Source organism: Pleurodeles waltl, chromosome 9 (genome assembly GCF_031143425.1).
Source record: "Pleurodeles waltl isolate 20211129_DDA chromosome 9, aPleWal1.hap1.20221129, whole genome shotgun sequence".
In the NCBI taxonomy this organism is placed as follows: Eukaryota; Metazoa; Chordata; class Amphibia; order Caudata; family Salamandridae; genus Pleurodeles; species Pleurodeles waltl.
In genome coordinates, this window is record NC_090448.1 from 298,833,785 (window position 1) to 298,846,004 (window position 12,220).

The 12,220-nt window shown below is 45.8% G+C and overlaps 1 protein-coding gene across 1 annotated transcript in view; it reads left to right on the forward strand.

The window, feature by feature from the left end:
- The first annotated feature begins 2,251 nt into the window (after window positions 1-2,251).
- MAPKAPK3 (MAPK activated protein kinase 3) overlaps window positions 2,252-12,220 on the forward strand; it is a 189,353-nt gene continuing 179,384 nt past the window's right edge. The window contains exons 1-2 of the mRNA XM_069206771.1: window positions 2,252-2,430; window positions 9,270-9,962. The gene's annotated coding sequence lies outside the window, so the exon portion shown is untranslated. The remainder of the gene's footprint in view (window positions 2,431-9,269; window positions 9,963-12,220) is intronic.

Below are 12,220 nucleotides of genomic sequence, written 5' to 3' on the forward strand. Positions count from 1 at the left end.
AAAGGTGACCATTCAACCTTTCGACCTTTGTAAAGGGCCTTACACTGCATTGCAACATGTGTCACTGTGTTTTTAGTAACATTTGAACCGTTTGAGCAGAAACAATTTTTTTGTTGAAATCGTAGATTATGCGGCAAATGATGGGCTATATGGCAAATCTACAATTATGCGAAAAATGTTGCAGCTGAACAATCACATAATGCCAGTGGCCCTGCCTATTGTAGACCCATTCTAATACTTATAGAGGGCTCTGCGTCATCCTACATCTAAACTTTGTTTGACTTACTTAATCACATTTGCTTGCATCTTCTTAATTGGCTTCCCTTCCTTTTCTTGTGTTTGTCTCTCCCTTTGTGCATGGCTTCTTTACCATAATTTTGATTAAATGACTTCCTGCAAGGCTCCACACCAGAGAACTACTTTTTTCTTTTATTTTCAGCACTCCAGAAACACTATGAGTTTTCTTGCTCTCTCTTCCGTATGCAACATTGATCTTACATTTTCACTCCCATAGTCTCCATATTGCATAACCACAAGCCTGTCTGTAGCATTCCTGGCACGTACCCCTCCCTGCTTTTTTTCTTAATTTAAAAAAATACCCCAAACAGCCTCTTCTATAATCCTTTCTCCCTGCACCAGCTACTTCCATCAGTTTTCGATATTTACTTTCACAGCTTGCTCCACCATTGCCCCCTCCACCTCGCATTCTTTTTTACTTTGTTTTCTTATTTTGTTTGCTGGGGGAGGGCCAAATAGCTGCAATTTGATGCTCCTTTCTTAAAGATACTTGATATGGTGCACTTTTTATATTTTGTAACATCAAAACAAAAATCAAACTGACTCTGTGCCATGATGCATGTGCATGCATATGAACACTTCATTAATTATTATAATGAAGCTACCTTAGCACCATGACCCATATTTGCATATGCATCACGACACATGCATGGGTATACCTCATATGGCTTTTTTTTATTTTATTATTTTTGACAATGTTGTTCTGCATCTGCAAATACACATTTTTTTTCTTTTTGCTGCTGTGGAACACTGGCAAGGGTGAAAGTTCGGGTATTCCTATTGGCTGTTGTTCTTTTGGTTGTTATGTTTGCTATGTGGGTTGCATACCTTGCAGCCAGGTCGGCTTTACTGAACATTCTGTACTAATTTGGGTCATGAAGGACAACCGTAGAAAAAGGCTTATCCTTTCCTATCCTATTAGAGGCATACTTGTAGATTGTGCCCATTAATTTCGAATAAAATCCCACCTTTCATTCGGTGTTAAACTGAGTGACCCTGAGCAAAGAGATTTGCATCACTGTGCCTCATTGTCCTTAACCAAAAAATGTAGAAGCAATGACTAAACAATTAGAGCCAGCCCTACACACACACAGAAATATATATAACTATGCATGCATAAAAGAGAGTGATAAGTTTACAAGTCATCCATTGTGTGATTTACTTAACGAGTGTTTCAAACGCTTGGCCACATAAATCTACTAGTAGAGATCTGTCTGACGGCCATAGCTTTTGGGCCCTGGGCAGTTTTGTCCCTTGTAGGAATTGAGATATTTCTAGCATGGAGAAGTTACTGTTTGCATTACTAAATTTCGCGACTAAAAGAATGCAGTGTGATGGCAAATAAAATATTTTCATTTGATGGCATGTGGGGAAGGCATTTTCATCTTCATGTATTGGTTCGGCATTGCGTGCCAGACACGGGGAAAGTTCAGACTCACATGCTCAACGGGAGGCCACTACTGGTATAATATCGGCAAGAGTTGAATAAGCAAGAAGTAATGCTTAAAAGTGCAGCTCTTCTCTTAGGACCGAGATGGGGAGCGGGAACACTCGGCTGTCGTCCAGCTCGGCGTTTTTAATCAGCAGCTCTTTACATGGTGTCGATTTTTTAGCAAGTTCAACTATAATATCGAAGCCACAAATCCCAGAATGCAACTGGCGGTTGGCTAAAAACCAGGAGTGGCTGAATGTCACTGAGAACGCGGAGATAGTTGGCAGATGTGCTGACAGCGCTTAAAGGTGCACAACCGACAAGGCTTGCAAGATGTGAGGAAAGACCATAAAAAATCTTAAGGGGGCACACGATGCATAGAAAGTAAGGTGGGGTGGCCGTTTCTCGCCTCTCTAGACTTGCCCAGTGCTCGCTCTCCTGGCACCTTACTCCCTTGGGTACATCGCCCTTTAAGACAAGTAGTCTCAGAGGGAGTGACAGGACCGCACTGGGACTGGCGGTGACGTTCCAGGAAGTCACGTGGCTGCCGATAGCTTCTGCCCGGTTCCCAGGGGAGCAGATCAGTCAATGCGGAGCCGGCTCCGGGAGACGGAGCGCGTGTCTGGTCCGGTCCGAGGGAGCACCCTGAGTCCGAGCGGCAACTGTTCACATAGGGACCTGCGGGGACCCACCTGTGCCAGGTACTGAACACTTCCATCAGACACCTTCCTCTGCTAGCGCCAACGTCTCTTGAAACTAACACCCACCTCACGTGAGGCTCACAGGGCACGCTCCTCGCCCTAGAGTGACACCCAACCACCTCACATCTAGCCACCTGAGACAATCACCCCACACCCAGCCGCCTGAGACAATCACCTCACTCCCGCCACCTGAGACAGTCACCTCACACCCAGCCACCTGAGACAGTCACCTCACACCCAGCCACCTGAGACAGTCACCTTCCACCCAGCCACCTGAGACAATCACCCCACACCCAGCCGCCTGAGACAATCACCTCACTCCCGCCACCTGAGACGGTCACCTCACACCCAGCCACCTGAGACAGTCACCTCACACCCAGCCACCTGAGACAGTCACCTTCCACCCAGCCACCTGAGACAGTCACCTTCCACCCAGCCACCTGAGACAATCACCCCACACCCAGCCACCTGAGACAATCACCCCACACCCAGCCACCTGAGACAATCACCCCACACCCAGCCACCTGAGACAATCACCCCACACCCAGCCGCCTGAGACAATCACCCCACACCCAGCCGCCTGAGACAATCACCCCACACCCAGCCGCCTGAGACAATCACCCCACACCCAGCCGCCTGAGACAATCACCCCACACCCAGCCGCCTGAGACAATCACCCCACACCCAGCCGCCTGAGACAATCACCCCACACCCAGCCGCCTGAGACAGTCACCTGACTCCCGCCACCTGAGACAGTCACCTCACACCCAGCCACCTGAGACAGTCACCTTCCACCCAGCCACCTGAGACAATCACCCCACACCCAGCCACCTGAGACAATCACCCCACACCCAGCCACCTGAGACAATCACCCCACACCCAGCCACCTGAGATAGTCCACTCGCGTTGTCCCAATGCCCACCTCCGAGCAGCATCTACTGCTCCACGTGTTACCAGCACACCTCACAGCATGGGAGTGGACCAACGGCCAAGCTACCTTTGCCCAGCCCCTACCTGGTACCAACTACACTTTATTTCATCCACCCCACGTGAGGACAGCTCCCATGTCCAGCTGACAGCAAGGCCGAGCTCATTTTTTGCACACCACTACCATGGACTATCACCCTACATCTTGGTACTACCACCTAGGAACAGCATGTACTTAATCTAAGATCATATTAGTCAACAGCACCCACCCCACATGAGGCGTTTGGCTCAGCACTACCCAAACGGAGAACAGCGCCCATCTGTGACCATTGAAGGCCATCTCAGTGGAGACCAATACCCAGCCAGAGGTAACTGCAGGGCCCCTGGAATTATGCGGCAAGGCAAGGTTGAGTAAATGATGTGGCAAGAAAAGGCAAATTTTGCAGCAGTCTGTAAAAGTATTACTTTATTATTCCGTCATTTTAAAACTTGTAAATACTTTATGGGCTTTAGCTTCACTTCAGTAGTACCATATTAACGGCCAACTATAGCAATAAGCAAAACAAAGTCGACCAGTCCAGCTTTGGAAATGTCCCTCCACTGTGCAGCAACATGTTGCTGCATTTTTAGTAACGTTTGAGCTAGAAACATTTTTTTGTTAAAATCTACAGATTATGCAGTAGATGATGGATTATGTGGCAAATGCGGCAAATCTATAACTATGCAAAAATTGCTGCATAATTTCAGTGGCCCTGGTTAAAAGGCAGCTTATCTGCAACTGTCATCCAGGGCAAACAGTCTCACCCGGCTCCAAAAGTGAGGCTAGCTCTCATTTGTGACTAGCACCTACCACTTCATCAGGGGACTACCACACATCATCGGTGGCCACTGGCACCCTCACACACCACAATTGGTAATGCCCACCTGCCTGGGCTTAGCAGCCTCTCAACTTTGAGACAGCATCTACTCCCAACCAGCGCCCACAGCACAGTGGCTGCGGCCCTTAACATCAGGAGTGAATGCTCACCTGTGTTGAGGTCATCACAACACTCCAGCAATCACAAGCCTCAGGCTAGGGGGCACTTTCACACATGGCATGCATCTACCATAATGGGGACCCGATCGTTTATTTTTTCCTTTTTTCTCAGCAAGATCGTTTTCTATCTTTTCTGACAACCTGGGTGTGGAGGGGTTGCTGTCACCTAGGGATGGGTACACTCTTGACAACCAACCACCCAGTCTACCGGGTTACTGTGTGCACACCACACTCCTTGAGCAGGCTCATTCACCCCGTCAATAACCCAGCTGGCATTTAACACAAAACCGATCACAGACTGGAGTGACTCCTACTGCCCTCAACTGTGGCTGGTGATAACACTATATATAGTCATATACCCTGTTTATAGTAATATTCCCCATATATAGCTTTACCTTCACAAAGAACTTGAAAGCACCATGTGCACTGTGGAATGATGGCCAAAGCACATGCAACTAGCTGGTACTGATTTATATTACGCAATGCATTTGTCTGTTCCATCCTCCCTATACCTATGATAAGGCATGGCCATGCAGCCTCCATAAGCCTCGTCGGGTTAACCTGGTGCCAGGCCTCACCATACGGCCTAAGGTGTCCAGCACAACTAGTCTGGCCTTATGTGGAAATGGGTTTTACACCTGGTGCCAACTTCTGTACCTCACTTCCGCACCGTCGAATTTTACTTTTAGCTCCTCATCTCAGGTTGGGTGGGTCTGTACCTTTGGCACGTTATCTCTCAGTGGGCTGCTTTATACACCAGTCCTCCTTGCTCACCTTGCCTGTACACCCGCTTCTGAATCGTATATTGTTGGCTAAAGGCGTTTTTTGGGGGGAGTTGCAATTTTATTTAGTGCGAACTCAGCCCAAGGGTGTTGGAGTGCTTTAAATGAGCGCCAGTTATGTTACACAAGGTCAGGTTCATATTCTTTTTCAGGAAGCCGGGGACTAATTGATTTGGCCAAAATCACAAGATATTGAGCCAACTCGGGACTCAAACCTGGTTCCACAGTTCCAAACTCAGCAGCTCTGGCCAGAGTGCCACATCCTATCCCAATGTATCTACTCACCACACATTTACTCTACTTACGCATAGCTTTCGCTTTCTAACCTCGCTTGGAGCTTGTATGAACACAGTTATTGGTGCCTTACCACAACTGGGTTTGTCTGACTGGGTGGGCACATTCTTTGGTTCTCTGGCACCCAATGCCTGGTCTGCATCATCCTCTGACAAATGACGTGCAAAACCACATCACACTAACACACAAGTTCTGAGAGCCATCCTGACAGATTCCCACACTGGTCCGCAACATATTGAGGGTTCTACACACACCCACCTGGATTTACTTGAAAGGACTTTAAAGTGTCTGCTTGGGTTTTGTGTTATCTAGTAATAAACACAGGCTGCTGACCTTTAACACTTAATCAAAGGTGGAGGTTTATAAATGGCTACAGTGACTCACCTACGTTGTATTGATGTACAGATAAACACAGAGGATTTTGCAATGTGACTGCTCTCTTCTGCAATGGGCCAACTTGCTGATAAGAAAGACACAGGAGTAAGACTAGTTGTTTTTCATGGCCTGGCTGGCCTGTGCAGCTGTCGCCAGACATTAATGTGAGCATCAATAAAGAGGGGCTATAGTTCCGCTCAGATGCAAGTAGTCAGGAGTACATGTTTTGATTGTGCATACAAAAAGTGCAAGCTCCTCCACGCATCTTTGATCATTTTGCTTATCCAGCTGCCTCAGGGTGAACTTTCGGGGCCACACACTATGACACTGTAATGCTATTGAAGTGTCTTAGATAAGGAATCAGTTTACGTTGGTTTTCTCTGGCAGCAGCTGGGGCAGAGCAGTCATTAACCTACATGGATTTTTAGGTCTGGCTCGACAGTGCAACTGTCCCTTGGCCTTTTAATCTACATCAATATTATTCTACATTTCTTTGCTTCTACATAAATACATATTATCCCTGTGCTATTTACTTGTAATGGTTCACATTACCATACATAATTCCTTTAAGGCCAGGCTTATTGGTATTGCCAATGTTGTTTTAAATGGGATGTGGAGTTTTTTGCTTAACCATGTGTATCAACTGTAAGATCCGGCACGTTATCAACTGTTTATTCAGTGAAGCTGTCCTATAGTGTGTCTCTCTCTCGATGTCATTGTGGAAGGGAAAGGGTCCATTTGATCGCTGTTAGGACATTAAAATACAGTTATCCGTGTTCAATGGGCCCCGGTGCAACTGCACTTGCTACACCAAAGGTCGTTATGTCCCCTGCCGTCTCTTTCCCCCTCACCCCTTACAGGTGCTGAAGTTATGGTTCATCTCAAACTGCAGCAAAACATAAAACATGGCAAAATCCACTGATAATGAAGTAGTGAAGTTATGCAAAGACGTACCACTGGGCACACCGAGGAAGGGCAGTCCCTTTAGTTTTAGAAATGTACCACCTTTTCACACACACTATTTTTTGACGCTTCTTTGCTGAAACGCGAGCGACTTTACTAGGCTTTGGTGCTTAATGCATTGTCTGTCACTGACCGTGGATTTTTCCTCCGAGCCCTGCCTCGCCTCTTAAGGGACTTTCTGGGCGGGAAAGCTTGTGTGAGGTCCGATTGGCTTGTAATCCCCCGTGTTGTATTGTTGTGGGAAGCGTTTTTAGCTCCTTCAGCTAGGGGCCAAATTTAATTTCTAATAATACGTGTCAGTTGCGTAAGGCAAAATGACCGCCCCATCCCTTCAGAATGTGATGAGGGGCCCTCGAGCCGCCCATACCACAGATATTCATTGCCGCTGGGGTGTATTCCCCGCCCTACTCTGCGGAAAAGTTGGGTTGCCTCCCTGTGCGAGGCCGGCGGGGAGGAGATCTCCAACTTGGTAGTTCTAGGGACAGTCACCTGAAAACTCGCAGCCAGAAATGTTAATGCGAAAAGTGAGATTGAAATCAGCCGTATTTTTACAGATAGTACCAGTGCTTAATGTGTAAATAAAAAGGTGCCGGTCCCCAAAGCCCTCCTCTTAAACACGTGGCTGCTGCAAATAAATGTGGGAACACGGAATACTGAGGCTGCATAATCCTGAATCCACCTCGGGCCTCTTCAGTCCATATAAAGCCACTCCCTGCCCCTTCAGCTCACTTTAGCAGCTTCCTACTTTCTCCCTTAGTGACGCTTTTTCGTTTTCCTCTTCTTCCGTCTTTCCCATATGTGTATTTTCCTCGCAGCAAATGCTCGAGGCAGAAGAATAAGTGCCGGTGCCCAGCACCGGAAACAACAAGCACAAATTAAGCACTGGATAGTACTATAAAACATGCGTACGAAAATTGCCACGCACCCCTTGCCTCACTGTTATAGTTTGTAGACCTACCACGTAGCTTTCTGGGCTATTTTATATATCACCTGCTGATCTCTGTAATCTGATCACATGTCATTCTCCTTTGAGACACACGGTACTTCTGGATAAAGAATGCCAGAAGTTTCAACTTTCGCAGGAAGGCTACACCGTTCACCTGCACCCCATTTCCTGACAATCATGTATGTTGGAAACACATTCTTCACCTCAAACCTGAGGCTCATTTGTACTTGAGTGACAGCCACACACCACGGGGAGAGGAACTCCCGCTGGAGTAACACATTACTGGAGAACACCTTCTAGGCATCCAGACTGTGCTGCAACAACCAACCCGATGGACAGTTGACACACTCTATCGTGCAGACCCTTTGTCTCATGAAAAAAACATACACATTTATGAAGTATCAACCGCACTATACTCAAACATGAGAGAATCGCAGCAAAAGAGTGCCTTAAATACACACATCCCTACGCTACCGACCTCGCCCTGTCACACCCACAATATAAACACCAGAGCTACACGCATAGTCGTCATTCTAGTTCAGTTCAATGTGCAGTAAAACCTCCCCGCACACCGCCCTGGGTGTGTAGATGTTGCATAAGAATGAACATACGAAGCGCTTTCATCGTATTAACACCATCAGTCATTCACAATACAGAGCAGCAAATGTTCAGTTTCTAAAAATGCACAGTTGCAAAGCGCAATCAAGAACCTGCACTCAAATGTGCGCGCAAGCCCACCTCACACAAACACGTTGGCTCTAAATGCCATCACAACTCAAGTTGGGCACACGTCATTGATCGACAGCACAAGGATTCTGTACACTCGCTCACATATGTACAGGGCGTGCAGAACATAGGTGTCCTAAACACACAAACACTGGAACAGAATTGTTGCACGTATCACTATCACTGCTTGCTCTCAGCCCCTGCTATTTGTGAGAGACTGAACTCACACCCACTCCCCTATCAAGTCAAACAACTTTCTACATAAAAGAAAACCCTTCATATAATACGAACACATTTAAAACAGACAGCCACATCTTGATAAAGGGCACTAACCGCAGAGCCACAAACACACACAAAATACCCCTCTCTATATACCACATTTAGACCCCGAACAAATGCAACTGTGCCCCAACCACAGCCCACACAGTAAGTGCACTGGGCAAGCTCACTGGAGACAACATTAACAGCTTGACAAAGAGCCCATACACGAGCGCTAAATGTAGTGGTATCTGAATTTGGGAGCTACTGAAGCCACCGAGTTCTGTTGCAGCTCTTGACGTCAGGCAGCTGTTTACTGACATTCACACTTTGTCTGATACTTCATCTGGCAGGGTCTGCCACAGTCATATGTTTAGTTTGGGAAAACACACACCTACTCGGGGCTTAATAAGGAGGCGTTATGTTTACCTATACATGCCTTTATTTTGTTGTGGTTTACGCTTGGTTTGTCTGCTTCTGTTTAACTTTTTTTTTTTAAACGTGGATTAATTCAGACTTTTTGAATCTCCAGGTCAGTGACTGGCAGTCTCAGGCCTGCCTCGATGGAGCCTGCTGCCCTAGAATACCGTAAACTGTGTGGACACACTGCAACCGAGGCTGCTTTGCACACACGGTGCTGACTTGAATGTTGGTGTAACTGCAGTGCATCCACCTGAGTGACGCAGGCATCCCCAGTGCCTTGGAAGTGTGATCTAGCGCCCTGTGTCTGAAACCAGCAGATCTTTGAAGACTCTCACGTCTCTAATTCTGGGGTTCCCCTCCTGGAGATCCCTGGCACCCCCTTCCATGACATGCGACTTACCTCTACGAGGGCTGGAATGCTTAAAACGTCCATGCATAGTCCTGCGTTATGAAAAAGTCTTTTTTTTTATTTTCAAATCAAGATTGCACGTGTTGTTTGTCTTCGAAAGGGAAGTGCTTGGCTTCAAAGTAGGAACTGAGCCCTCAAGGCTGAGAGGAAAGTCCGCTGTCCTCACATGCAGAAAAGATTACTTGCTCACCATCCTGGATTATACCTGCCTGCGTAGCGTGGCTGCCTGAAATACACCTACCTGCGCACCTCTTGCTGGAGCTGAGCTGTATTCACACCGGTTGGGATTTTTTGCAGTATTTGAGTTGGTATTCCCTCGAGTGGGTATAACCCAGTGTGGTTGGTCCATTCCACAGACCATCTCTACATCCGGGCACTTTCCTGGTGGCAAAGGTAAGTGTGTGTTGTCTTATCTCTTACATTCTCAGTTCTTGCATGTTCATGAGGAATGGTACAGGTGAAGCGGACCGAGTTCTGAAGACACATTTAAGAAAATAAATCTTAAATGGGCGCAGTGGGCATTTTTGAATTAATTGTGCCTTTTTATTCAATCACTTTGTTAGTCAATAAATGTAATCATTTTGATCTCGGTAAGGTTCACTATCTATCTGGACACGACTCTCCACTGAGGGAAATGGGTCAGAAGTCGGCAGAGCTGTGAACCTTGGGGGCAGAACTCCAATTGGGCTGAGAAATGATTTGCTCTTCTAACTCACCCGTGACTTCCCTAGAAACTATTTTAAAGAGGAGTGGGATGCAGAAACGGCCACAGACATCTATCTGTCTGTCTATCTATCTCAATTAATTTTAATCGAGTGGTCTGACCCTTGTTTAGCGTAAAAGAATTAGCACCTTATATACCTGATACGTTTTATTGTAATGCGATTTGTGAATAGGCTATGACACTGCCCAAGCGTCTTAAACGAGGCTCAAAAATGAAACACCTAAAACCGCTGATCTCCACCGACCCCCCTCCACCTCTCACCCCCTGCTAGAGGTGGACAAGCCAAGCTTTACTTTAATCTGGGTTGTCCTGGACGTGTGGACAAGCCCCCTTGTCCATTGGGGGCTGGCGCGCCAAAATGGCGACATTCGTATCATTAGAGGCACTATGTTTCCCCCATCTCTCTCTTGCTATCTCCAAAGGCAAAACATCACTTTTTGACAGCTGAGAGCAAACACTATGAAATGGTGTTTGTTTTCCCCCGGCTGTGTCTGCAGCTGACCTGAGCAGCAATTCGTACGTCTTATGGAAGACCTGAGGTATTGTAATGGATTTTGTTACATTAATCGATGTAATTGCCAGTTTGGGATTCTGACCGTCTCTCGCTTTACTGTTTGTTAGGTCACGGGAAGGCTCTGATATTAAAAGCCAGCTGATTACGCTAACTCCTAAATTTGCATTTTCTTTTTACAAGCACTTATTTTGAAATTATATCCATACATTGCTTCGGATTTAGTTTGCTAAATTAGGTCATAAAATAAATGAAAAGAAAGCAGAGTCAAGTGGTGCTAAAAAGGATAAAGGAGATATTAATCTGGTTCCTGAACTGTATGTTGAGTCCCCAGGTAATTGGGCTCAATCCCAGCATTTCCACTTGATCCAATTGCTTGATCCCACGCAAATAACTACACTCGCCCTCGTTTTAGTAATGCTTCATGTCCAGGGCCATTGGAATTTTACGAAAGGAGAGGGCCGGATTATGCGACAAGTTTGAGTAAATTATGCGGCAAGAAAAGACAAACTATGCGGCGTGATGTTGCACGTTTAGTGATAGTATTCATTATTTTGTCATTTTTACGCTTCTTAACACGCCCTGGACATTGGTTGTACCTAATTAGAACCAGTTTAACATTCAAAATTAATAATAAGTAGCAGAAAGGTGAAAAAAATGAGCTTTGCAAAGGGCCTCCACTATGTAGCAACACGTTTCGTTGTGTTGTTGGTACCTTTTGAACCGTTTGAGTTAGAAAAGTATTTTGTTGAAATCTGGTGATTATGCAGCAGATGATGGATCAGGTGGCAAATGGAGCAAATCTATTAATATGCAAGAAAACGCCGCAGCCGCGCAATCTCATAGATCCAGTGCCCCTAATGATATCTGAAACATCCCTTATTGAAATTCAGTTGAGGATGTGTCTTACATAAAAACGTCACATATATGTGAATGAATAGTGTATAATGTTGCTGTACATACAAGATTATTGGCCATATATACCTTGATATATTACACAGTGGCAGTCCCCACTGTGTAGATATAGTTAGGACAGAATGAGCAGAAGTAGATCATTTTTTTTTGTTTCCATTTTGACTTTTGTATCGTTTGAAAAATCTTCAAGAAACCCTGCTAAAAATGAAGTTGATCACCCTCAGCTCCTTCCTGCGACGTTTTGAGGGGATCCATCGAGTGGGGGCTGAGCTTAAGAGGGATCCATTACATAATTTTGCAATGCAAATTTCCGTAGGAAAATTGGGAATCAATACAGAAAAAATGTCTAAACAGAATTATGTCAAATTTGGCAGAAAGTTAGATCTTTACTCAGAAACAGTGCTTTTCATTATTTAGTGTAAAACGTTTCAGTTCATTTGAGGAACTCAAATTTAAATAGGTGCTTGGAGTAGTCATGAAAGGCTTTAAAAAAATAATAGG